Source organism: Schistocerca serialis, chromosome 2 (genome assembly GCF_023864345.2).
Source record: "Schistocerca serialis cubense isolate TAMUIC-IGC-003099 chromosome 2, iqSchSeri2.2, whole genome shotgun sequence".
Classification (NCBI taxonomy): domain Eukaryota; kingdom Metazoa; phylum Arthropoda; class Insecta; order Orthoptera; family Acrididae; genus Schistocerca; species Schistocerca serialis.
The window spans coordinates 140,473,777-140,496,915 of record NC_064639.1 but is presented as its reverse complement, the minus strand read 5'-3'; positions in this window follow the sequence as shown (position 1 = coordinate 140,496,915).

Here is a 23,139-nt window from a genome sequence, read left to right as displayed (position 1 = left end):
AGTAGGGGCGAAAGGCTACAGCCTTGTCTTACACCCTCCTTAATACGAGCACTTGGTTCTTGATCGTCCACTCTTATTATTCCCTCTTGGTTGTTGTACATATTGTATGTGACCCGTCTCTCCCTATAGCTTACCCCTACTTTTTTCAGAATCTCGATCAGCTTGCACCATTTTATATTGTCGAACGCTTTTTCCAGGTCGACAAGTCGTATGAAAGTGTCTTGATTTTTCTTTAGCCTTGCTTCCATTATTAGCCGTAACGTCAGAATTGCCTCTCTCGTCCCTTTACTTTCCCTAAAGCCAAACTGATCGTCACCTAGCGCATTCACAATTTTCTTTTCCATTCTTCTGTATATTATTCTTGTAAGCAGCTTCGATGCATGAGCTGTTAAGCTGATTGTGCGATAATTCTCGCACTTGTCAGCTCTTGCCGTCTTCGGAATTGTGTGGATGATGCTCTTCCGAAAGTCATATGGTATGTCGCCAGACTCATATATTCTACACACCAACGTGAATAGTCGTTTTGTTGCCACTTCCCCCAATGATTTTAGAAATTCTGGTGGAATGTTATCTATCCCTTCTGCCTTATTTGACCGTAAGTCCTCCAAAGCTCTTTTAAATTCCGATTCTAATACTGGATCCGCTATCTCTTCTAAATCGACTCCTGTTTCTTCTTCTATCACATGAGACAAATCTTCACCCTCATAGAGGCTTTCAATGTATTCTTTCCACCTATCTGCTCTTTTTTCTGCATTTAACAGTGGAATTCCCGTTGAACTCTTAATGTTACCACAGTTGCTTTTAATGTCGTAACCTCCCTTTAATATCCATACTTTTTCTTATTGGCTACACCGTCATACTGTGCGGATATATGTTCATCACAGTCGAGAGCATACGATACATTACGTCCACTGACTCATCTTGCAGAAAAATGGTTCCTCGTGAGCAGTTGTTGTCTGTTATCTTTTGATGCGTCAAGCAGTCCCGTGCAGCGGCTGCACAGGTCTCCATGGAGTTATTGTCAGAAGATGGTCATGTTGGACGGAAACTGATTACCGAAAAAAGGAAACATTGTGATGTAGACTGAAAGTTTTTATTAAGCTGCTTGAGTAGATTACCGTCGTTCCAATATGACTTCAAAGATATTAATTTATTTTTAACGTAAGATTTCACGTCTAGGTCAATCTGTTTAACTTTGCGTAAAATATAAAACAGAGAATCGTATGATACTGCAATTTTTTCGTTTAGATTAGTTAAATAATATATCGACGTATTGCGAACCTTTGAGTGTGTGTGTTATCTCATTTGTTACCTTAGAGACGAAGCAAGAAAACTTTTAAGTGTCCTCCTGAGTTATGACATAGATTATCTGACCTAAAGTATCTGGACTTGCATTAGTAGATATTAATAGATATACATATATATATGGATATTAATATATATGTATATCCTTCGACCAATGACGTTGCTGCAATGGTAACACCGGTTACCGTCAGATTACCCAAGTTAAGCACTGTCGGGCTTGGCTGGCACTTGGATGGGTAACCGTCCGGTCTGCCGAGTGCTGTTGGCAAGCGGGCTGTACTCAGCCCTGTGAGGCCAATTGAGGAGCTATCTGATTGAGAAGTAGCTACACCAGTAACCAAAACTGACAACGAATGGGAGTGCGGTATGCTGACCACATGCCCCTCCATATCTGCCTCTGGTGACACAAAGGTTGAGGATGACACGGCGGCCGGTCGGTACCGTTGGGCCTTCAAGGTCTATTTCAACGGTGTTCGTTTGTTTGTGCGTCTGCCTCCCAAAGGTGTTCCATTGGGTATTGATCGGAACTCTAGGCAGTTCATTCTAGTTCAGGAATTCTGTTGTACACAAGCCATTGCTTCATAGATGCTACTTTAAAATATTGCATTGTCTCGCTTTTACACAGTCATTATCTCCAAACTGTTCCCCTACTGTACACAGTACACAGTGTTGCAAAATGTGTTCACATCCTTCCATATTTAGGGTGAAGTGCAATGAAGAGTCCATAAACTAAGTACTAGAAACTTACCCGAAACATAAAACCACCTCCCTGTGCTTTTCTCCCGAGAGTACATGTAACGGCAAGCAAAGTTCTCCAGGCACTCGTCAAATCCAAATCATTCCATCGGATTACCACGGGGTACAGCGTGATCCTTCACACCAAATCACTCGTTTCCAGTTACTCTCTGTCCTCTAGCTTTGCTCTCTACATCATCTCCAGCGCCGCTTAGCATTAACTGCAGAAACATGTGCTGTACGTGTAGCTTTTCGACCATTGTGGCACACTCTTTTAAATACTGTACGTACAAAAGCTCTTCGGAACTCACGACTGACTCCTGACGCTGATTTCATGCGATATGTATTATAGCCACTCTCCCCAGTGATCGACGGTCCCTGTCCGCCAGTAGATGAGGTCTGATTAGTTTTGGTGTAATTCTGGTTGTTTCTTCCCGTTTCCACTTCACAATCACAGCGTCAACTGTGGATTTTTGGGAGTTTTGGAATGCCTGAAACGTTCCTGATGGATATGTTACTAAGGTAACTTTCAGCAACCAGTTCACATTACAAATCACCCAGCTCTCCTGAGTGGCCCATTCTGAAGATACCTGTTGTGAATTAACAACACAGTTCTCCCCATCTCCTTTTCTACTGGCAGGTGCACCTCAGGTATCATCTAGTGATTAATTACGCAATACATAAATGTGTCAGGATTCTTTTGATCAGATACAGCGTTAGGATAGACACTGCGAGAAATGAACGCTTGAGAATAAATGTAGTTGATAGCATAGCCTGCAGGGTAGGCTGTTGTACTCGTATTTGACCACTAACGGTACCTCTGCAGGGCCCCCATACATTGCAAGCGTCAGTCGTGGTCAGAAGAGTGTTTGGCATAATTGTGAGAGTAGTGTATGGGAGGGAAGAGGGTTCGAACTTGGGAAAAATATTGGTGCTCGTATGAGGGGGAGGGTTGGGGAGTGGGGTGCTTCTGTGACCAACGGAGCCGAAGTGTTTACACTTTCAAGAGGCACAAGCCGAAGATTTTACCGTGTGCATGGAAAACGGGAAAAATCGTCTGCTGAGTCACAAAGCGAATGAAAGTGTGTGTTGAGTGATCGTCATAGACGTCATTGAAGAGGACTGTAATGAAAAATAACGTGAAATCACATGGCGAAATCTGCAAACAAGCCTGCGAACATCACTGCAGAAATGAATGTCAAATCTGCAAACTTTGTCAGCACCAAAACAACGTGAACGGCAGGGAATTGCAGAGCAAGCTCGAATTCCAGAACCATCCATTAGGGATGCAAGCGTCCGCAACAGGAAAACATGATGCCTAGGACATAAAAACTAGGGTTTGTAGCAATGAAAGAGAAGCTTTTGGTCGGATGGGTCTTATTTTACACTGATTCCAACTTCTACCGATGTTTATGTCCCAGGAGTGGAACATGGTGGGGACTGTCACGCCATGCCCCTTTTTCTGCGGTATGTATGTCGCTCTCAGTTATCCAACAGGTCAGTCGGCAAGGCTCAATCGACGAGCAACGCCTCTGAAAAAGTCCACCGCAGTTCTGGACGAAACTTTAGGAACAGTTTTGTGCACCAAGATGTTACACGCTGAAAGGTTTACCAGCAGTTAAATTCTGTTGCTTTTAAAAAGAAGGTGAATGACTTCGTTGTGTTATCTTCATAAAGTTTTCCCGACAATTACAGTGTATTCTTAGTGCCCCTGTGTTAATCAGTAAACAGAGTGCTTCCACTTTCTCCCAGTTACGCTTCTTTCTCTTATCATTTCTCAATAGGTTAATTCACTTTGCTTTCTCCTAACATCATTAACTGTATTACTTCACGTTCCTCGCTCTTCCTCCCCCTCTCTTATGTCCATTTCTCCTGGTGCTCATACTTTAAATCTTCCTTTCTGTAATATGCATTTATTGTTATACTTCTGACAGAAGAATTCAAAATTGTCTTTCGTATGTTTCTGCACTATACTAATTTCTAACTGTTGTGCGAGGATACGCTGAGAAGTAATGCCTTCGATTTTTTTGCCCGAAAACTTTTAAAATAAAACAAACGTTATTAAAATTCTCCATCTTTATTCCTCATGTCTACATATTTATTTCTCAAAATAGTCACCCAGGTGACGAACACATTTCTCCCAAAAAGAGCCTATTTTGTTGATACCCTCATTGTAGAACGTCTGTCTTTGTCGACGGAGCCAAAACCTCATCTCTGCTTGCACCGCTTCATCACTATCAAAGTGAAGTTCAAAATGGTTCAAATGGCTCTGAACACTATGGGACTTAACATCTGTGGTCATCAGTCCCCTAGAACTTTGAACTACTTAAACCTAAGTAACCTAAGGACATCACACACATCCATACCCGAGGCAGGATTCGAACCTGCGACCGTTGCGGTCACGCGGTTCCAGACTGAAGCGCCTAGAACCGCACGGCCACACAGGCTGGCTCAAAGTGAAGTCCTAGAATTAGTTTTTAAGCTTAGGAAACAGGGGCAAATCGGATAGGACCAAGTCGGGACTGTACAGAGAATAATCGATGACAGTGAACCCAAGGCAGCGGGTTGTTGGAGAAGTCACAGCGCTCCTGTGTGTCCGGCGTTGTCATGCTGAAGGAGACAGTGCTCCTTGTGTCGACGAGCGCTTCGAATTCGAAATTCGGTTACAGCACGTTGTTTCTCACGCACCGACATAGTTTCGTCACACACCGCTACATTACATACTACAGTTCGGAGCCCTCTACTGGCAGAGGCATGCGATTGTATAGACATGAAAATTAAAGTTGTAGAATGTTAATAACGTTTGTTTTATGTAAATAGCTCCAAGACTTTTAGGATAACAAATTCTGAGGCATTTATTTTCAACACTCCTTCGTATAGCCTTTTACGTTACAATATGATTATCGTAATGAATGCAGTGTATAATATGTATAATGCCTGATTAAGTTTAAGAGAGGGCCTGAAGGCTTTAGTCCAGTTAAATAAATAAAGACAGAAATGATTTCATGACACTGTTCGACTACATGTTAGTAAAAATTTGTCTTTATCGGAAAGATTTTTCTTGCTGTTTCCAGTCTGTATATTTTTATCCGCTCTACTTAGGCCACCATTAATTACTTTGCTGCACAAGCAGAAAAACGCGTCTAATACCTTTAGTGTAGCATTTCGTAATCTAACTGCCTCATCAGGCCCTGATTTCACTAGACCATATCCATTCACCACCCCTTATTTTACCTTTGTTGATGTTCATCTTTCACACTATGAAATTACTCTTTCAAATCCTTTGCCGCTTCTGGCAGTAATGCGACGCCATCGGCTAACTTCAGTTTTTTTACTTTTTTCCCACAAAATTAATTCCTTTCCCAAATTTTTCCTTGATTATCTTCTCTCCCTGCTCTACGTACATATTGAGTAACACCGAGGGTGAGGTTCAGCTCTGTAACTCCCTTATGTGCTACTCCCAACGATTCATATCCTTCGACTCCTATAACAGCAGACTACATTCTCTGTGAATTATCCATAACGTGTCCCTCCATGCATTTTATCCCTGATGACTTCAGAAGTTCAGTGTTTACATAGCATCCATACTTACGGTAAACAGAGCAAATGTTCTATAGAAGGTAGTATCTCATTTCGGATAATGGTCCAGGCCCTAAAATTTACCGAGTATGTGCCTCGGAACGCTATAAACTGCGTTCAGAAGGATGATATGTGTATACAGGTAAGAATGTGCTAGAAGCACGGTCAGGGAGCGGGCCGATATTAATATAGGATGAACGCCGTGCCTGATATACCTGCTTCAAGATATCGGTTCGGGTGGGGGTCGGGGGTGGGGGGGGGGGGGGGGGGACGCCAACATGACCTGTCATTCCTTTCGAACTGCGAGCTGGCTGATGGAAGTTGCACCAGCGTCTTTTACAAAGCAGCAAAAACAGCGACATAGCATCCTTAACTGATAAAAGACAAAAGTTATCTAGCCTCATCTCACACATAGCGCCCGCGCTTTAGTCTGACTGCATATTTATTTTCAGAAGCTTTATCATACTGTTCCTCAAAAGTGGCTTCTAATCACATTACGTGCTTTTCGTTACGCGACTCGAAACGTAATTTCCAGTAAATAATAATTCCTCAAGGGAACTTAAAACTATATTTAATATTTCCGAGGAAGCATGATGGCCTCTTTACTGTCGTCAGTCGTTATAAATGATTATACGACAAACTTATTTCACGTTTTACAGATAGTCCCACCTTTTACCGGCCAGTGAAGTGCTGCAAACTTGATATCTGAATGGATCGAAAATTCGCAACTTGTCCGGAACAATAAACTTGGGATGATCTCTACAAGCCTATAAAGATATTCTTCTGAATTTTTGTTACATGATAACTGACACGAATGTGTACGCTGTCAAGTAATATCTAGATTATTTCAATTAGAAATAACTTAAGCTTAAACGATAACACAGAAATGTGGTACGACAAATGAACTGAAAAGTAACTTTTATTGCCAACACAGATAGAAACAGCAACAAACCTTTTAGAGAAATAGCTTTAAGTCGGTTATTCCGTCCCACGTAGAATATTGGAGCAAAATATGTGATCCAGTGGCAGACGACGTTCGAAAAATTTGAAGGATGACGGATCGTTTCATATAACCAAGAAACAACGAAGACATCAAACAGTGGAAAATCCAGGGTGAAATGTAACAATACATAAAAAGGGTAGTTGCTACTCACCATATAGCGGAGATGCTGAATCGCAGAAAGGTACAACGAAAAGACTATCGGAAAATTATCAATCGGCCGATAAGGCCTTTGTCAAAAATGGACAACATACACAAACGCACACACTCGCGCAGACGCAACTAAGACAAACATGACTACAGACTTTTTGTTGTGCCTTTCTGCCACTCAACGTTTCCACTACATGGTGAGTAGCAGCTATCCTTTCCATAAATTGTTAAATAGCGGAGGGAGTGTCACGAACCTAATAAGCGAGCTGAGATGGCAGCCCACAAAACAAAGGCATTTTTCATTCTGGCGAAATGTGTTCACGAAATATCAGACAATAACTTTCTCCTACCAAAATGTTTTCCTGTCTGTCCGTTACATGAGGGAGAAATCACCATCGGCACAATATAAGAGCCCGCTTCTCGTGGTCGTGCGGTAGCGTTCTCGCTTCCCACGCCCGGGTTCCCGGGTTCGATTCCCGGCGGGGTCAGGGATTTTCTCTGCCTCGTGATGGCTGGGTGTTGTATGCTGTCCTTAGGTTAGTTAGGTTTAAGTAGTTCTAAGTTCTAGGGGACTGATGACCACAGATGTTAAGTCCCATAGTGCTCAGAGCCATTTGAACCCACAATATAAGAAAATCAGAGCTCGCTTGAAATGATTGACTTTTATTTCTCTTACTCAGTTTTACAGAAGAGGAATTACCATCGCCACAAAATAAAAATAATCACAGCTCACTCATAAAGATTGACATGTTATTTCTCTCACTCACTGTTACAGAGTAGGACGGTGCTTTGAAAGTGGTTCTTGCGTCCTCTGCTAATCACTTAGGTGTGACTAATATTAATGACTAATGAAAACCACCGCAGCTGTATCGATACACGTTAATGTGTGAAGAACGGTTTCCTTCTTTTAAAACATCATTAGGTTGCCACGTTGAGCCAGTATCGTCGTACAAAAGCTCTGGTTGTTATATGAAACGTTAGAGACATAATCTGGAAACGACGATAACAAACATGACCACTGTTTCCAGATCTTGTCTCTAAACTCACATGTGACAAAAAAATGGTTCAAATGGCTCTGAGCACTATGGGACTCAACTGCTGAGGTCATTAGTCCCCCAGAACTTAGAACTAGTTAAACCTAACTTACCTAAGGACATCACAAGCATCCATGCCCGAGGCAGGATTCGAACCTGCGACCGTAGCGGTCTCGCGGTTCCAGACTGCAGCGCCTTTAACCGCACGGCTACTTCGGCCGGCTCACATGTGGCAACTAGACATTTTGTTTTGTCATTTTGATACAAGTCGGCAGCCTGATAACGATATAAAAGAACGAAGCCTGTCGTGACATAATAAACGTGTATTGCCACAGTTGTCGTGGTTTTAATTAATCAATAATATTACTGTCAATGAGAAGTGGAGCCCGGCATGATTAGGATTTCCTTCGTGTGGATTACAGAGGAATTAGGTAGAGATAGATGTCGATTTCCCACAAACATCCTCCCACATAACTAACGGAGTAATATCTTTTTCCGATTTCAGTGTTTCGTGTTTCGATGAGAAGCCTGTTGGTATTTTTTCTGTTTAATGTTTCCAGTGTACTAAATATTAGAATACCGGACAGTATGTGAATAATTTTAAAATGTACACAAAGCTCAACATAGAACTATAAATGAAGGTAGTATCTGTTCCCAAAAGAACAGACACCATTGATGACCGTGCAATTTCTATATGATGAAATGATAATTAAATCGACACCCTAGCTGCAAACAGGCGTTGATATAAATCATTAGGGACATGTCGAAAATGTGTGCCCCGACCAGGACTCGAACCCGGGATCTCCTGCTTACATGGCAGACGCTGTATTCGTCCGAGCCACCGAGGGCATAGAGGATAGTGCGCCTGCAGGGACTTATCCCTTTAACGCTCCCCGTGAACCCTCGGTGGCTCAGATGGATAGAGCGTCTACTATGTAAGCAGGAGATCCCGGGTTCGAGTTGCACACGTTTTCAACATGTCCCCAATGATGTATATCAACGCCTGTTTGCGGCTAGGGTGTCAATTTAATTATCATTTCACTCAACATAGAAGACATTGCTGTGATGCAGACCCACGTCAGTGATAAGAGCTGCAGATGGGTAACCAAATAACCAAATAGCTTGTCTGTTTTATGCCACTTATTTGAATAAGTCAATAGAGGTGAAATAGTGGCTACATAAGAACTGTTTTTTTTATAATTTAACAATAAATAGCTTATAAAATTATCTAAAATGTGCTACATCCCCGATGTGAGAAAGATCTAGCCGTGTAAGTGGATGATACAGTAGAACTAACGTTGATCACTGTAGAAACTGTGGGAGGTTGTGAATACTGCAAGTGACTCTCAGGAACCTTAGCAGGAAATGCTTTCTTTCAGAATTTTTGCTTTTGTGAGTTAACTAATTATCATCCTTTCGACATGATATTTCATATAATAAACTGCTTTTTTTCCGAACGTTGTCACCAATAGGAAGTTAAACTCGAGTCTTCTATTCTCCATGCTTCCTGCGCTGCATTATTACATTGTTGATATATGTCTCAGACTGCTTCTAACAGGAACGTAGTAATCATAATCTCACAGTATTCCACGGCATCTCGTAGGGCTACAATTAATGGCACCAATCTGGTTTCTCCTCTGAACGTGAAGCAGTACGTCAATTCTAGTGCCAGTGTTCCGCATCCTGCCTTTGGATTGAGGATGTCAGGTTGACACAGTATTTCTGGGGCGATACGCAATAGTCTAACGAATATCTGTAGCTTGTTCAATTAATACTGGTTCTTCAAACTTTGTAAGTAGGATTTGACGGGATAACTGATATCTACGTACAAGCTTCTTCCAATTAAGGTTTTCCAACTTTTCTGTTACGCCCTCCAATGAGTCAAGTAAACCTGTGACCACTGGGGACACGCCTCTTTCGTGGCACTTTTCTTTGTGAGGTTTCGATACCCCCTGGTAGTTTTACTTCGTAAGGATCCAACACAATCGAGCAATATTGCAAGCTGGGAGGCAAGAGTGAATTTTAAACAGTTTCTTTCGTAGACAGACTGCATTTTGCCTGCATACTGACAACGAACCGAAGAATTCCACCTGTCTACCTACGAAAGAGCGTTTGTGATTATTCAATTTCGCATCCCTACTAATTATTACACTCAGATGGTGTAACCGTCATGAATTACACGGTGATTTTCAAAGTGTACATGTGAATGTGGAGATAAACGTAGAAAAAGCAGTTTCAAAATATGCTTTCCCTAAAATACACGAGCTGAGTGGCCGTACGTCTCACGCCATGAGCCCTTACCCAATACTTCTCGAGGTGAGCTATTTACCTGCCTTTAATATTTCCGCCACCGACGGGGAGTCTAATTCAATCCTCTTTCAGTCCTTTGGTACAAGAACAACATTTTCTTGGGTAATACGTGTGTGGGAAGAGTCTACTTGGAGTGAAATTTTAAAGATACGTGAACCACAGTAGCGGTAACAGCTGTTGCTTACTCTACAGCAGAACAGGAATATTTACTTTTCTTTAACTTGCGACGATTGCGAGACGTATTTAAACAATTCTGAAATAACACAGGATGGAAGACAAATACGTACAGAAGATATCTCACGTAACCACTGAGATGGATGTATCTTTTTCCCAGTAGCCATTTGTCGGGCTATGTTACCTGTGAAGTACTGAAACATGAAATACGTTTTATCCGTCGACCTAACCACGGTCATATTCTACATTTAGTTTCCAAGATACGTGTAGTGACTTACGTATGTTGCAAACTCTTCTTTTTTGCTGCGAATTGGCCATTTGAGGACCACGTTCCAAATTTCAGTTCTTCGTTCTTTGTTGTTTCCTTTACTTCAAGGGCGCATTCATCTGTCCACTATGTTTGTTCTGTATTCAGACCATTTTGAACCAGTCTTTTTACTTACCTTGCCATTTTCAATACTTTCTCCCGAAAGGCTTCTCTTTCGGTCATAACTTCTGTTTTTATATTGTTCCTTTATGATTCCTTTTCTACTTCTTGTGGACTTCTCACCCCACAAGTATTTGAAAATTTTATTGTTATTCTACTGTCTTGCATTCAAACTAAATGTACAAAAAACGTAGGTTTTTTCCTCATTATGTTTGCATTTTTTCTATATTTTGGTATATTTCAGCATTACTTCATAATTTTCAGCCTTCTGCTGCGTTTAGCGGTCCTAATATTTTCTTCAAAATTCGCCTTTTTAGTACTTCTAATTTATCTAAATTATAATGTAATGCCAGGCATTCGCATGCATATAGGCATTCTGACTTCACTAATGTGTTGTACTGCCTTATTTTTGCATTAGTGCACAGGCAGTTCTTGTTGTAGAGGCCTTTGGTCATACTATATTCTCTGCCCATTTTATGCAACCTTTCTTCTATTTAAGACTTTCCCGAAGCATTTCCTTGGATTATCTCCCCTAGATATTTGAACTTTTTACCCTCTCTGTTTGCCGATCATCTGTTTTCTGGAATGTTGGAGCATCCTTGACATTTGTTACAAATTTTGTTTTCTCTGCAGAAATTCTTAAGCCCGTTCTCCTCGCTGTTTCTTCCAAGAGATTTATTTGTGTTGTAGCAGATGCCACATTTTAGGAAAGTATAGAAAAATGATTTGTAAATGCAAGACAGTTCATTTCGATGCATTTGCTTCCTCTTCCTAATCTTATAGGCGAAATGTTGAGTTCAACAAGTTTTTCGTTCCAAATTCTAGCTGTTTTCTGTAATACACTATTAAAAAGAATTGGGGGTAGGCCGCCACCTTATTGTACACCTGTTTTTTGAAAGGCTGTGAGATTTCTCACATAAGTTTTGCTTTACAGACCAAATGTTTCACGGATTAGTTTTGCCAGTTTAAGGTTTATGCAAAATTCTTGAAACATTTTATCTATACTTCCTCTGTCAACAGAAATTAAAATATTTTTGAAATCCACAAATGAAACTACAATGTCGTTTGAATTAAATAATCTGTGGCGAATTACTCAGATTAAATATTTGTTCTGAGCATGACCTTCCTTTCCTAAAACCAACTTTATATTCACCTAAATGACTGTCTAGTGTCATTTCTATTCTGCTTAATAAAATCTTGGATAATACTTTATACGCGACTGGCAGTAAATAGATTCCTCTGTAATTGTTTACATCCTGTTTATTACCTTTTTTGTGGATGCAACTTTCCATTCCACTAGAATTCTTTTCTGTTTTCCAGATTTCTTCAAAGAGTAAATTTAGCTCCATTGCTATGTTTGGCAATGACCAAAAGTTCAGCTGTAATAGAATCTTCTCCACTATCTTCACTGTTTTTGAAGGTTTTAATTACTTCTTCCATAGCTGGTTGCAAACCTTCTTCCAAATATTCATTAATATTTGAGAATTCCTATTTTGATTCAGTACAGTTTAGAAATGTGTGTGTGTGAAATTTTATGGGACTTAACTGCTAAGGTCATCAGTCCCTAAGCTTACACACTAATTTACCTAAATTATCCTAAGGACAAACACACACACCCATGCCCGAGGGAGGACTCGAACCTCCGCCGGGACCAGCCGCACAGTCCATGGCTGCAGAGCCTTAGACCGCTCGGCTAATCCCATGCGGCACAGTTTAGAAGCTGATGAAAATATCTTCCTAGTATTTCACAATTTCCAGTATTGCTTAACCCAATTTTTCAGTTTTCCTTTTTGAAACAGACATTTGGTGTTTAGTATCTCTTTGATTTCTTCTTAGAAGTCTGATGAAAGTCAGGAGTACTACTTTTTGCAAAAAAATTTTCTGTTGACAAAACTTTCTCCATTTCAAAAGCTGGTTTCGTATTTCTGATTAACCTAGCTGTTTCCTTTCTCTATTGTTTGAATTGATCACTATCTTCAAATTTCTTTGAGCATTTCTATTTCCCCCATTTATATGTCTCTGCTACAGCTTCTTCACATATTCCATTCCACCACATTTTAATTTCATTTTTTAGTGACCCTAATGTTTTCTGTGCATAATTATTAATTTCTTTGGATTTTTCTTGCTAACTGCCTCGTTTAGCCACTTTAAATCAGTCTCGATAATTTTTAATTGATTCTTTTGTTATTGTGGAACAAACAATGAATGTGTCAGGTGCTGATAACGCTATCTCATACGTGTATGAGGAATCTATGTGTCCCTCACAGTGATCGCTCAAGGTCTGACCCTGTTCACGTACCTTATATTCCCTGCCAGACCTGGTAACAACACTAAACACGAATAGCACTAATGCACGGTGGTGACCTTTCTATCTGTCACAGGGCACTGGAAGTGTATTCACTTACATATCCTGTTATGTTGTGTACTTGTACGAAGTTACACTTACATCATACCAAGTCTTCAGGGTGATTCACCTTGTCAGGCAGTGCATTTTAGTTAGGGCCTACATTTCCACGTCTAGTTCCTATTCAGATAGCAGTACTCCGCATGCTATATCACTGTGTGTGACGGAAGTCACTTTGCGTACTACTGTCACTTCCCACCTTTTCTGTTCCGGTGGTGAATTGTTCGCGGAAATTATGATTTTATTGGCAGGCCACCATCTGAGCTCAAAACTGCCTATGTTCACTTTCATGTCTTTTCGCGAGATATACGCTGGTCGAAGTGTCTTTTAAGAATGTACACCATCGGAATTTGAACAGTAAACCGCCTAGTGAAACAGAACGGCTCTCTTATACAGTCTGTTATTGGAGTTGTCAGGGTATCTGTGAAACACTTTCTAATTCCGAGTCGAAAAGTGCTGATCTTCTTTTGGATAACCTCTACTTCCTTTATTAAAATCTACCTGGTAGACGTCCCAGAGTACCAAGCAATACTCAATCATTGGTCGAAGGAGGGTTTCTAAGCTAAGTCGTGTATAGTGGACTGGGTTTCCTGATGATTTTTCCAGTGAATTCTGTGTGGTATCTGTCTCATATGCAGGGAGCAAATAGTTAAGGATGTAAATTGCAGGTGCTACTTTGAGATGAAGAGGTTGGCACAGAAGAGGAATTAGTGGCAAAAAAATAAAAAAAAGGAATAAAAAAATAAAAATGCAATTAGGTTCCTGCGATCGTTCCACTTTTATCACAAATTTCTGGACTTTTTATGAAAGTGACTGCTGCCAATGAGTGTTCTAGAATTGTATAATCATAAAATAACGGGGCTCTCTATCTGTTTATGAGCAGTACGTGAGGTACTTTACACTCCTATAGCAATGCGCAAGGTAGATGACGTCAGCGAATAACTAACTTAGGAAATTTAGAAAGACTATTGCGAGCGCCAGAAGAGACGTCGGCGTCATCAAAGCGGCCCAATCTTTCGCTGCGGTCACTTTTATCCCTGTACTAAGCATCGATAGTCTGCAGTTCTTCCTGAACTATACAGGATGTAAATTTTAAGTTGACAAACTAGAATAACTCGAAAAATAAACCTCACACAAAAAAATGTGTAGAATCCAAAGCCGATTATTTTCTAGGGGGACATCTTTTGGTGCTAAAATTATCCCGCCACTCCAGCCCCCTGGGGGTTGGACGGCAGGCAACTTTAAAATTTCAAATGCTAACCACCAATTTTTTGTTGCAGAATCAGAGCCTACATAAAAAACTACGTACTTTTTGTCTTAAACATTTGTTTTGTTTCTTCGTAGTTGGCGCTGTATTTCAAGAAAATCCAAGTCCTCAATTTTGCGCGGAAAATGGTTACGGATAAATAAAAAATACTTATTTACTTCGTAAATTTTGATTCGCTAAAACTAAAACTCTCCCTCTCCCGCCATAGGGTGGGGTTTGAGAGAGAGGAATTAGAATTTTACAAATGTTGACCCAATGCTGCACTAATTTTTTCCGCAGATTTGGGTAAGTTTTGTTTGTTTCATGGTCATGAGGCCACACAACTTTTGATTACGAAACAGTTCATCTGACTAGCTAACTAACTAACAAAACATCCTACTTACTAACGAGTGAACTCATTTTTTATTTATCCGTTACCATTTTCCACGCAAAATTGAGAACTTGGATTTTCTTGAATAACAGTGGCAACTACCATGAATCAAAACAAATGTTTAAGACAAAATGTACGTGGTTTCTTACGTATAATCTGATTCTGCAATAAAAATGGGGGTTCCCAATTCAAATTTTAAAGTTGCCTACCGCCCTACCCCCAGGGGGCTGGGGTGGCGGGCTAATTTTAGCACCAGCAGACGTCCCCCTCGATAATAATCAACTTTGGATTCTACACATTTTTTCGTGTGAAGCGTATTTTTCGAGTTATTCTAGTTTGTCAACGTAAAATTGACACCCTGTAAAGCGTTGTGGCTTCTCTGCACACAACAGCATCACCCGCAATAGCCATATCAAATTTCTGACGTTTACACGAACTCATTTATATACATACTGGATGGTTATAATTAAACTGACGGTGCTCCGGGTGCGGCAGTGCTGGGATACATTGCAGGACGCTGGAATTTCAGAGCTATGTTCATTATTCGGTGCGCTCGTGGAGTGTACTGGAAAAATTAGTAGTTACACTTTCAGACACAAGGTGAAAATATGGCGCTATAATCAGCAGAATATGATATGTGACCTAATTTGACTTCGGTATGCTGTTTTTCGCTTCGCGACCCGTGTTGCTTTCTTTTGTGAAGTGACTGTTGGTGCAAAGGGTTAATAAGATTGAAGTTTTCCATAGGAAACGAAATGTCTATTGAGAAGAAAGACCGTGCGTTGCTGGTAAAGTTGTTTTATCAGAACGGGAGAAGTAGCTGCGATGCATTGCTGGAATATCGCCGACAGGAACAGCTGCGAAGAAGCCCCATGCCGATAAATTGGCTAAAAAATATAATCAAGACATTTGAATATACTCGTGAATTATGTAGATCACCTGAGAGAGGGCGGCGGCAAATTCCCATGGCAGTTGTTGAAGAAGTTGCTGTATCTATAGCTGATCTTGCAGTACACGCCTCAAATTCTGCAGTAAGTGCTCGAGCTGTGTCAAGAGTCAACCGTTCAAAAGATTTTGCAACGCTTTTACACTGGTGTCCCTACAGTATTCAGAATGTTCACCAAATGAAGCTTCAACATAGGCTACAAGGTTGTTATTTTGCCCTTCGTTTTTTTTCGTTGATTTGAAGGATAACAAAGTATGACATGTCGTCCTGATTACAACGGCTATACTGCCACCAACTATCGAATATGCCAAGTTAAGGATGAAGCATGTTACTGAGTCAGGAGACCATATTCAACCCATATTGTAACTTTTGGAAAGAACTACATTCCATTTGTGGAGACGGCAATTGACCTTTTATTTAATTTGGACACAGCTACAGGCATTATCATCTGTGGAAAGGCCTTTAAAGGTCGAAATCGCTTAAGATCGTACTGAAAAAGCGATTGTGTCAAAAATTAAAGGAAATGTTGTAACTTGTGACCATGTCGTAATAAATGTGCCAAAAACATCCTTATTATGTGTCTGATCGTTCTTTTCCTTTCCCTGCAACAACACATTCATATTGCTCACAGCGCCATGTTTTCACCTGGTGACGGTAAGTGGAACTACCACTTTTTCAGCATACATCACAAGCACACGGGTTAATGAAAGTAACTACGAAGTTCAGCGTCCTGCAATGTACACTGCCCGTACTTCAGCACTCGGAACACCGCCATTAAGTACAACCAGCCGGTACATTGCGAACAGTAAGTGTCTTGTAACATTCGCTTGGTGTACACTACAAGTTATATGTTTGTGGCGTTGTCTCCGTTAAGAATGATATGGTGAGTTTCGTTAGGAACATTTCAGCCCAGTCAAACAGCTGGTCTGCTATTTCGTACGTTCGTATTTCGTTCGTTGGGTGACAGTGGAGAACTTTATCGAACGCCTTTTATAGGACAAGGAGCAGTGCATCACCCATGGCACCAGCGTCCACTGCTCCTTCAGTCCCACGGATGAACAGAGACAATTAGGTTTCACACATTCGTTTTTGCAGAATTCCGTGTTGGCTTCTGTAGACGAGATTTTCGGTCTTCCGATATATCTTAACAAGCGAGCATAAAACACGTTCCAAAATTATGCAACTTGGAATTATAGTTTTAAGACACCGCCCTTCTGCAAAAAGGGACTGTGATTATATATGTTTTCACGTCTGGATATTCTGTTGCCAAATAGTTGTTAAAATTCACGATGAAACCTTCAGCTGTCATTTATTTTGCACTAGTAGCGAATTGTGCAAAATAAAAGACAGCTGAAAGATTCAGGGCCTGACTTTTTTCGAATCATCAGGAACGCTTCGCTTCTCTAATGACCTACGGTACTTTGCTGCTATGAGAGCCATACGATGTATATCGTACAGCTGCCCCATCAAGTCCAGTTGCCTCTTCTCTGTTGAATGATTTCATCTGATTTCGATTGAATTTCTGCCCTGTGGTGACTTAATTAGGTATATGTTAATTACGTTTGACGTTCTTTCGATGATTCAGACAGGAAATCTCAGTGCGATCTTCCCCAGTCAAAGTGTTTGGAAAAAGGCGTACTGCACCGTTTCTCAGTCATCCTCAGTTTCTGTGTCATTATGGTCAGAGTGTCTAGACAGATAGCTTTCACCTGTTTACTGATTAAACATATGACCGAAATTCCTAGGATATTGTGTCACGTCGGTACACAGAATTTTAGTTTCAAATCCACTGAACACCTGACAATGACTCTCCTTAACGCCAATTTAGGCATCATTCAGTTTTTGTTTGCATGTGAGACTTTGGCTACATTTAAATCTGCGTTTAAGCTCTCTCTGCTTCCGAAGCAGCTTTCTAACACGGCTGTCAAGCCACGGTGGACTTTTCCCATTGCTCACAACTTCGCTTGGTACAAACTTGCCAAAGCCATATTGCAAATGCTCTTTAACTTAATCCATTAGTGTCTATCCCTTTCACTAGTGGAGAAAAATATTTCCTGTAAGCCGCTCAGTTATTATGAAATTTACCATTTTGCGCCCTTACTAAGCGTGAATATATTCCTACCGTCCTTTGTACTCCTATTTACAGCCGCATTGACTGATGCTGTAACGGTCTTACAATCAATGATTCGCTGTTCTCCTTAAGCTGAGTGGAAAAGTCCGGGCCTCTTTGTAACCAGAAGATCATTTACCTTCACGAGTAGGTTCTCTGATGAACTGCTCAAGGTCAATTTGATTAAGGAGTTTATTACAATTTCTCGCAAATCGACATGCCTGCAACTATCTGAATTAAATCAGTCTTCGGATCTGCCCATAAAAGCATAACATGACTAGGAGATTTACGTACTAACCTTGCTCCGAGTTACCTTTTTTTCCATCAGTCTTCTGACTGGCTTGATACAGCCCCATAGAGTAGCAATTGCATCCTACGTCGTTAGTTATTTGCTCAATGTATTCCACTCTCCGTCTTCTTCTACAGTTTTTGCCTTCTACAGCTGCCTCTAATACCATGGAAGTCATTCCCTGAAGTTTTAACACATGTCCTATCATCCTGTCCCTTCTCCATGTCAGTGTTTTCCACATTTTCTTTTAATCTCTAAGTCTGCGCAGACCCACCTAATTCCTTACTTTGTGTGCCTAATTTTCGACATTCGTTTGTAGCACCACGTCTCAAATGCTTCTGTTTGCTTCTGTTCCGGTTTTCCCACAGTCCTTGTTTCACTACAATTCAATGGTGTCCTCCAAACATACATTCTCACAAATTTCTTCCTCAAATTAAGGCTTATGTTCGACACTAGTAGACTTCTCTTGGCCAACAATGGCCTTTTTGCCAGTGCTATTTTGCTTTTGATGTCCTCCTTGCTCCGTCCGTCATTTGTTATTTTGCTGCCTGCGCAGTAGAATTCCTCAACTTTATCTACCTCGTTACCATCAGATGACTTTTTACGCCGTTAGTCTTCGGCCGCCAATGATGATTATTAATAAAAATTTATGAGAGTGTCTAGCCCCGGACGGAGGACATTTTTTTGGCTAATGAAAGACGCTATCCCATTTTTTCTTTTTTTTTGCATTTTGTTCTTTATTTTTGTTGTATTTGGCAGAAACGGAGGTCACTCAGATTTATTTTACACGCTGAGCTACCGTGCCGATGTCCCTAGACTGTAGGGTGCTTGCAAGTTACCTTACGAATGATTAGGTACTACTGATCCTAAGGCAGGGGATTTATATAAAAAAGTCGATTACCATGTTTGACTCCTATGTTCTCCCAAATCGTTTGTATTCGAAATCTGTATTACCTTCAGTAGATGTTCAAGCATTATTTATGGCTACAAAGTCATTCTGACCGCCTCCGTAGCTGTGTGGTAGGCGTACATTGCTGCTGCGTGAAGGACCGGGTTCGATTCCCGGTAATGCCAATGATTTTTCCTAAGTGGGAGGACTGGTACTGGGTTCACTTAGCCTCGTGATACCAATTGAGGAGCAGCTTGACTGAGCGTCTTTACTGTCTGGAAAGTCTGCAAAACGGCCGGGAGATAAGTGTGTTCACCACATTCCATTCGATTCCACATCCGCACGGCGCCACGGGCAGAAGCAAAGGATGAGACAACGGGCGCAAACATCCCTTGGGAATTCACTGCCTAACAGTGTCCATTTTCTTATCACCGTGTCTCCACACCGGAGTTCAACCTATCGTTACTGTATACATTCCAATAGCAATTTAATATTGCATTGCAGTCCTGGTTTCAGTCATCATTCCGTCCCTGGTATTATGTGGGTAAGATAGACTAGTTGTGGGACTTTCGAATGGACGCTTCCGTAGTGTGTCAACATCGTATAAACATTTTCTTCCTGCAATGAAGAATGCTATTCTCTTTAATTAAAGAGGCTGGTGTTGTTCCCTATGTGCAGTCACAACGTATCTCATCGGCCCTGTGGAGAAAACCTTCTCTGTTAAAAAAACTCACGTGCACACATGCGCACGTCACATATACTCCTTTACACTAATATTCCTTAATGCATGAACTACTTACTCAGCGTATTAAGGGGTATGCTATAGCCCTCCTTCTGGCAGCGGAGGTTGATAGATCTGCATCGAGGATCGTGAAGGCCATTTGATGTAAGAGTTGTAAGCTATGTATTCATTCACGTGTGCATCTGCTTGTGTGGCAGAAATATCCTGTTGTCAGTATTTCTGTTTGGGGTTAGTAGCTTTATGTTTGGCTGGGAACAAAAGAGCATGTCTCTACAAGGCAGTTTTGGTCACGAGGAGCTTGTGGCAAGTGCCATAACCCAACATCCCAGAAACACCGTTCAGTGGTAGAGTAGTCAAACCAAGCGAACATATTCCACGGTTTATTCTTAGATACTCGACCGTTTACGAGAAAATAAAGATCAAAGTTTTAGAGGTACATTAAGTTTCTTTTACCGAGCAAATAGAGCAACCGAATCGATGGGATTATTGTTAGCGTCGCGGCTTCGCCATTTCGTGCCCCGTGTTCGAAACCGATTATTATTTTCCTTTTTTTTACCCTTTCGCCTACCAATGTCCGAAGAAAGTTACTACATGAATGTTTCCAGTGGATATTGAAAAAGCGTTCCCCTTACTCGTCAGCTAATTCCATGTTTAGTGAAAGAATTTAAAAAACTAAAATGAATAATAATAAACTTATTTGAAACTGTTTTCGGTGCAATTCCTATATTGTATCGTTACTCATAATCAACTGATTGCACCAATTTTCCTTAAAATGTCCCTTTACGCCATTGCTGCGAAACTATTGCCAACGCGTTTAATCGTCAGCAGTGTTGACGTTTCTTTTCCTGGTAAGATTCATACGAGTAAGTATCGTTGTTGGACACCAGCCTCCGCACGATACTCATGGCGTTCAAAAATTTGTATGTATAGAATCTTTCTATGATTAGTTTTATATAGAGTATATATTAGTATTATAGTATATTAGTATTATAGTATTATATTAGTATATTCCTTGTATAGTATTATATTAGTATTATAGTATATTAGTATTATATAGAGAATATATAATATTATATAGAGTAAAGTATAAGAATTGACATAAGAGTTGGTATAAGAATGAAATGTAAGAAAATGAGAATTTAAAAAGTTTTGGTACCTCAAAATTTCAAATACACATATATTGTATAACATATACGGCACTTACTGTGAAACCCAGTTATAATTTTACAGTTAACATAACGCTCATGTATCCTCTAAAGTGATAAGAAATGTTCCACGCATATAACAGAAAAATTAAATTGTAAATTTTTGGTAAGGTCTTATGGGACTAAACTGCTGAGGTCACTGGTCGCTAAGGCTACACATTACTTAATATATCTTAAACTAACTTACGCTATGGACAACACAAACACACACCCATGCCAGAGGTAGGACTCGAACCTCCGACGTGGGGAGCCGCTCGGAATGTGACAAGGCGCCTGAGACCTCGTGGCTACCCCGCGCTGCCAATATATGGATTTAAAAAAACCAGATAAATAGTATAAATAAAACAATCGGGTTTTGACCACTGGCAGCAAAACTGAGATGTCGCAAGTAAGTCACTTTGCCACAATTTCTGCTGATATCTTAGTGGACTCCAGCCACCTTCGAGCTGTTAACTTCTTCCGACTCCTGCCAAATTATGAAATACAGACGTTGTGATTGTGATACTGAGACAGCATACTGAAAGCTACATCGCCCATATTTGTTAGACTGATGCTTCCCCGTGCTGCACTGACTTTGTTATAAGTCAGGTGATTTTTCAGCTTTATTAAAGGAACGTGTTTCGTAGTGTTGCTTTTTTGTGACATTTTCTTTTGGCCATCCAAGCATATCAGCCGCTTACCACATTACCTTCCCACTCACTAATAATATCACGGTGATTATTACAAACATGGATTTATATCTATGTTAAGTGTAAATGTGTGGTTCGGCAAGAACACAGGACCCACGGGATTACATTTGTTTTCATTTAAATTAGTTTTAGAATCGACATTTGGGTAAAACAACACTTTAAACTGAACAATTCTATGAATTATTTTTCTCACTACGTTATTTTTCAATGCTACCTACCATTTGGATAAAGCTTTGCACAACGTAATTACCGAAGAAACATGTCATTCATAGCCGGCCTATGTGCCCGAGCGGTTCTAGGCACTTCAGTCTGGAACCCCGCCACCGCTACGGTCGCAGGTTCGAATCTTGCCTCGGGCATGGGTGTTTGTGATGTCCTTAGGTTAGTTAGGTTTAAGTAGTTCTAAGTTCTAGGGGACTGATGACCTCATATGTTAAGTCCCATAGTGCTCAGAACCATTTGAACCCTTTGAGCCATGTCTTTCATATACAAGTATGGCCGGTGGTCTTGAACAATCCATGTACAAAGAATGACAAGATTTACTAACTATAGAAATGATAGTAAAACGAATTCAACTACTGCACATTCATTTCACAACAATCTACATGCATGGGAAAAAATTAAACAAACGAACGTCTTCGTTCAAAATTAACAAGATGCATATGAAGCACTATATTGTCTTCCACTTGCCAGTCATTAATTTGACCTCTCAGAGGCAAGTGCAACCGCCTTTTGCAGCGCGAACCACTGCCACTCGTAGACGAGGAATCAGTGCAGTTCTGGAAGGTAAATACAGGGTTGTGGAGCCAGCTGCTCTAGGTTTGTCGGTGAGCATCCATGGAGGCGAACAGCACCATTCGAGTTCCTAAGTACCAGTAATCCCACTGTCTTTGAATGACCACAACTTTTGGGCCAAAAGGATTCCTCTGGAACAAGACGAACAACTTCATCTGGCTCAGAGACGTCATCATCCACAGAGAGCGATCGAAACCTGTTCGTCAGACTAACCATGGGGGGCCACCTGAAATCTTTCGCGTGAAACGACATCCCACTCGACCATGGGTGAGGGATCAACCTCAGTGTGGACGGTGCTTGGGGTGGCCATTGCAGTGGACAGATCTGGGAACATATGAGCCGTGCGGGTCATCCCTTGGATCGCCCCGTCTGGCCCCCCACAGTGATAACTATTGGCAAAAGCCTCTAGTTGCGTGACCAAAGCCAACACTGCCTGGAGTTGCGAAGCAGGGGTCATCAACTCAGCTGGTACTGAACACAGCAATCACAGTTCTTATTTGCACTAAAGACGGCCTGATCAATACAGACACGTACGAAACACAGGAGTTGAAGCTAAAGATCACTGGTGAAATGTTAATCGCTTGTTATGAGACTCTGTATCAAACGTCAGAACTCCAGTGCACTGCAACTACTGTTATGGGAACCACCACTCGACTGGAGGCTCGAACTACTACAAGTGGCTCTTTAAAAAAGAAAAGGAAAAGAATTGTGTGGCGCGA